Source organism: Osmerus eperlanus, chromosome 22 (assembly GCF_963692335.1).
Source record: "Osmerus eperlanus chromosome 22, fOsmEpe2.1, whole genome shotgun sequence".
NCBI classification, from domain to species: domain Eukaryota; kingdom Metazoa; phylum Chordata; class Actinopteri; order Osmeriformes; family Osmeridae; genus Osmerus; species Osmerus eperlanus.
In genome coordinates this window covers 9,597,865-9,604,103 of record NC_085039.1, presented here as the reverse complement: position 1 = coordinate 9,604,103, position 6,239 = coordinate 9,597,865, and positions in this window count along the sequence as shown.

The window sequence follows — 6,239 nt, the reverse complement described above, 5'->3', positions numbered from 1 at the left end:
CACTCCTTTTAAGCATAGCAGGAAATACTCGGGAATGGGCTTATGTTAAGGAGGTACACACACACACACACATGGTAACATACAAGCTGCACGTTTTAATGATAACCTAATTTTCACGGTAAAAAAAACACACAGTATAATCTCCTAACAGCCTTGTCTCTATTCACATCTGTTTGCATGTTAACTACTGACGTAATGGATGAACTGCTGTGGACTTGTGGAGGAAGGCAAACCAAGCGCTAAGCATCTTACTCGACCAAGGCTCGCTTGATTGATAATCAGCCTCACTTTTAGTTGTCATGGGATCCCTCAGCGGGGCATCCGTACGGATCCAGCTGTGGACATGCAAGGTAATCATTCATCCCGATTTAAATTGCACTGCTTCGTTTGTGAAAACATCTGGCGAACGTCAAACCACAGTGTAATAAACACAACAGCGTTCACGGGCACACGCACGGGCAGCCACAGGCCTGCAGAAAACCCTAGATGTATGTGCAAATCAACATTAGAGGCGTTGGGTGTCTGGCTCAAAGAAGAAATATGATAGGCTTGTCTGACAAAGTAACTTTTTGAGAGGGTAATTGTGCAGGTTACGCAGCCTTCCAGCAGCCTAACGTTCAGGTAGGCAGTGTGCTTTACATATGATCGTAAATTGCACAGAGCCTTTGAAGCTTACAGTATTCACAGAATATGCTCTCCACAACTCCTACGCCATATAGAACTGTACAACAAGTATTTACCGAATGTATAATTAAAAGCACGTTCGTTTACTACGTTAGCCGGTCTATGCAATGTAATGAGGTAGCGTCTATACTCTAAATGATATGCAGTTTCGGTTCGTTGCTTCTCACCTGAACGGCTTGAACGTCACAAGGCATCTTCTAACCATTATTGTACCGTCGGTGTTCCCAGCAATCATTTTCCAAAACGAGCATCCAAACTGTCCGCTCCGACATCGTTAACCCCGTAACCTGGAACTTGACGAGGTGGTGCTGAAACAGTTGCATGTCAGCAGCGTTGTAAACAGCTTCAACGGTCCACGGCGCGTGTACACGTCTCCAGAGTAAGAAAACAAGTCATATGTTAAATAAAATCCATGGATTTTTTGGGTTGTGATTTGTTTACCTTCGAGGCGAAAATACAATAGGTGAAATTGCGGAAAATTGAAGGCTATGCATGCGATCGTAGATTGAGATTTCACTTAGAGTGGAAACTCAACAATCTCGGTTCAAGTCGATGTCGTCTGTGTGGACACGGTCCGTTGGTCATGTGTTAGAACCGGATTCCCCCACGAAAAGGATCCGAATTGAAATAATGGAGAGTGGTTCAAACTTATCTCCTCAAAAATGTAGACCGCTCGGAATGGAATCAGACGTCTTCTCTCACTGACGGAGGCAGCAAAGTGAGGTGAGAAAGCTGTTTGTCCTCCGCTGTCCATGTGTGGCTCCGTACCTCCTTCTCCCCACGAGGGCTTTGGTGTCTGGCGGGAGGGTTGAGATGTTGCAGTGGGTTTGTTCGTCAGGCCACCACGAGAACTTCCGTTATAGCGCCACCTATTGATTTCTCTCAAGATATTATACCCCGAGGGACATCCATATCAATTGGATTCAAAGCTAATTTAGCTCTCACGATGCAATATTGCCTTCAGTGGCTGCCCCCAAAGGTAATGGATAATGTAGTTACGTAAATATTAAATCGGTTTCTAAGTTATTGAATTGGATTCCAATGTGTATAAATAAAACAGTGTCCATCATTTCTTTCCTTTTAAAATTAAATGTCATAGAGGAATTACATGGAAAGGATTTTCGACTTGGCTCTTTCAGCACCATGGTCAGCGACGTTTCACAGCAGTTCCGCGGGTGCAACAGCGTCCCTCGGCGGCCAATACTCAGTAATTCGGATTGAGAAGTGCTTTTACTGAGACATTACTGTATAGAGATTTTACGATTGCTATGTCTTCCCTACCAAACGCTTTTAAACTAGACTATGTGTTATAGATTTGAACATGCATTTCAATGGGAACAGCCAAGTCACAGTGGAACTAAAGCCATTATGTTAAAACTACAAGTCTCAAAATCCCTTCATAGGGTTACGAAAATCCATAAATCCCTGCAGAAATTCAGTCTCTACCCATCACTTATGCGTATAAGTGAGAAAAAAAAAAGAATATGGAAAATAGTCAGGGACATCGCCGGTCCCATTACCCTCACCAGCGAGTGGAACCACTGAAGCATTGGAGCAAAGAGGGAGAGGGTGAGGGTGAGAAAGAGAGATAGCGAGTGAGGGAAAGAGAGAGAGAGAGCGGGAAAGAGAGATAGCGAGAGCGAGGGAAAGAGAGAGACAGAGATGGGCACATCTGACAGGCCCCGAAAACGCAGACACTGTCATGCGTGAGTACGTCATTGACGTGTCATTTCCAGTGACGGGCTGTGGCTCCCTGTTAGCCGCCCTTCTTAGTTTGGGAGTCGGCGAGGGGAGAGAGTCGGCGGGGGAGTATGAGAGTTTGAAACTTCCTGCACTCAAACACTGGACTGACAAATACCTGCGGTGTGTGTGTGTGTGTGTGTCTTGAAATAGCACAGAGTTTCACACAAACACAGTTCACACAAACAAACAAACCTTTCACACAAACACAGTTCACACAAACAAACAAACATTCGCATACACACACACACAAGCAAGGAACCGAGATCAATGCAGCCTGAAGAGCAGTCTGTCACAAACAGGCACGCCTGGCATATGGAGCTCATCCTCTGGAGACGTTAGCACCCACTGTGCACCAACCCACATGCTAACAACGTAGCCTGCTTAGTGGACACACGCTCTCCCTGAGAAACCTGGTTGGCGTGTGGCTCTGTGGCCAGTGATTCCCACCGGGCAAGCGAAAAGGATTATAGCCTACCCTGGGAGTGACCTAAGTGACTTCCTGCTTTGTATTCCAGACGCTACATGCATGCTGGGAGTTGTAGTGTAGTCCATGGTGCAGTCTGGGATTCCACAACACGGTTATATAAAGGTCACAATACCATCCCGTACGTGGAGCTGGTGTGTCCTGTGCAGGAGGAGGTGCCGTGGCTGCCCCAATACGAGTTGCAGGTCTACGTCAGTGGTCTGGGTGGGCTGTTATCTGGGGAGGGGAGAGGGAGGACCAGGGAAGCCAGTGTGTGGGTGTTGGGAGGGGTGGGGGGGGCAGGATAATACTGCCACCATGTCCATTCTTTGTTTCAAAACGTTCCCATCCGGAGAGTTCTAGCAAACGTTTGGGGCGTCTCCGTGACAGGACAGACACTTGTATAGCAACGTTGGTCACGTGTGCGCGCGCGTGTGAAGGGAATCCTAATGCTAAGCAAACATCTCTGGACAAGGCGATAAAACTGTTTTGAAACCGGGGGTCTCTTTGTGTGCGTGTGTGTGAGTGTGTGTGGAGGGGGGGGAGATTGATTTGCGCCCGGTGGCTGCGTGTGTCACAGTCTTGGTCGTCCTCTCTTTCCGGTTGAACAAAGAGCAGGAACAGAGGATGTCGCCGATCCAATTTCTTTTTTCTTTCTTCTTCTCTCCTTCTCTCGGACAGTCGATGTGAGGTCACAGATGCTGGCCGGGGCTAGTTTATGCCTCAAATGAAGCAGAGTAATTCCATAGCCTGGAGCCATTGTAACCTATCTAATTCAATTTTCTGTACCGCAGGCCAAATCGAATTTCGTTGATGAATTTCAATTCTTTTTTTGGGAGGAATACCGCAAATCAAGGGGTGGAGGAGAGACAGTCAGCACTGCAGTCACGGTCCATAAAGACATACATATTGTCATGGCAAAGGCTGTGTTGTGTGTGTTAGTGTGTGTGTTTTTTTGTTGTTGTTTATGTGTGTGCGTGCGTGCACGATCCCATTCACCACAGCGGTGGATCATTGCTGTGGAGAACAAAGTACTCCCAGGAGAGGAAACATCTGAAGACTGTTGAGACGCGGCCCCTGTTGTTATGGACCGCCACCTCTCTGGCCCCTCCCTGGCCCCTCCCACCTCCTTCCTGCTGCACCCACAACAAAGACAGGCTAATTTGGCGTCTGGAGTCGAGCAAAAACCAACAAAAACCAATTCATTACTCATGAACTGTAATTGGAAATAAGACCTTTCAGTTAATTGCTAATCGTTAATCATTCCATCGCTTCCCTCCTCCGGCTACATGGGCCCTTTCTATCGTTTTTTCATTCCGACTGCTCTTTATTCCAATTAAAAAAAAAACGCTGCCTGGTTGTTGTTTTTTGAACAAGGGAATCTAACGAACGAATAAAGCGGGGGGAACGTTGCAGATGAATGGAAGGACGGAGGGAATGGATGGAAGGAGTGCAGAGCGGACCGAGAGGACATAACAATAACGGGCATTGATGTGTCCGTAATGAACGAGGGAGGTGGGATGCGGGGGAGAGATTGGCGTGTCTTGGGGTGGGGGGGTGGGGGGGAGGGAGGTTGACATCAGAGGAGGCCGGGAGAAGAAGGGGTTATCTGCAGACAAGACAGCGGAGATCAAGAGAGAAGAGCGTATTTGCATTTTCATTACTTCTGAGAGCAACTTGTGCACACACACACACACTCACATAGGGATCCCAGGGTGAGAGATCCTTCCTTGCTGTCTAGGAGGAGCGGGTGTGAGTGACAGCTACGTGGCGGCTTTGACATATCTGTATGTGTGTGTGTGTGTGTGTGTGTGTGTGTGTGTGTATTCGCCACCCCCAGATGTCTGGGGAAGGAAACAGCCCATCTCCTCTGAAAACTAACCAACCACAACCAATCTGCACTGTGATTCAAATTTACTTTGCAGGTACAGCCAGGAATAAGAAGAACCCCAGCATATAGAAACACGGTTCGGTGTAGCACAAAGTGCTTTTCAGTCGCATGTCTGAATGAATGATGTCTACGCTTGCGTCTCCGAGCTGGGCTTGTATCAGACCTTGTATTCACGTGCCCACGCACACGCACATTCACACACACACGGCCTCTTATTCAACCGTACAGCACAATAGCCGGACACGCACGGGCACACACGCACGGCTCGAGTGATGTGCCTCTGTGGAACATCAGGCAGATACTGTAGGTTGACAGCGCCCTCAGGGCTTTGTGCTGGACCTTACCGAGAGCCCGGGGGGCTAGAGGGGACCGAGGTGGGGTCCCCAGAGGGACGTCTGATGTGACAGATCTAACCGTCTCAAAGTATGACAGTTGGTGGAGCGGTGAGGGAGTCGGGCTAGTAATCCGAAGGTTGCCAGTTCGATTCCCGGTCATGCCAACTGACGTTGTGCCCTTGGGCAAGGCACTTCACCCTACTTGCCTCGGGGGAATGTCCCTGTACTTACTGTAAGTCGCTCTGGATAAGAGTGTCTGCTAAATGACTAAATGTAAATGTAATGTAAATGACAGGGCAGGCAGAGAGGGTGACAAGGTTCCAGAGGGACTCCACTGTGGAAGCGGAACTGGATATGATGCCTTGAGACGTGAACACACACACACACACATCCAGATGGGCAGCAAGAGACAGCCTTTTCAAACCGCGGCCGTCTCTGCCTCCTCTCTCTCCATCCCTTTCAAAAGCACTTACGGCTTTCATGTCTGTCAAGTTACGTACAAGTGTCCAAAGACACAACATCGCACACTCAACCGCAATCCGCTGTGATGTCGAAAACACTCAATTATAGCGAGGGTCTAGGGACTCAGCCTTAGGCAGCCTGGAGGGAGGGAGGAAGAGAGGTGGAGAGGAGAGGAGGGAAAAGGTGAAGGAGAGGAGGAACGAAGGGATAAGGAAAGGAAAAGACAGAGAGAAAACGCCGGGTGAAGAGGAGACGGATGGAGAGAGAGTGGGGGGGGAAAGAAGAGAAGAAGGAAGGAAAGACCAGACAGTCTCTCTCATCGCCTGTCTCTCATTCTGGCCGCTCTCCTAATTCAATCTCTCCCTCTCCGTCAGATGTAAATTACCAGTGTAATGAGATTACTGTCAGAGAGACCCAGACTGCAGGCCAGTTCAGCCCAGCTGGGGGACACGGGGGAATTAACTACACGCCAATCAAGGTGCTTGCAATCTCTACGCATGATGCATGTGGATGTTCTCCTCTCCGACCCGGAGTGTGGGATGAAGGCGGGGCTTTGCTCCAGTCCAGAGTGTTCTGCCACCTCAGGAAATCATAGAGTGCGCGACAGAATGTGGAAAATTGCAGTGGGTGCTCACAGCCGGCGGGGAGACTTTCACCGCCC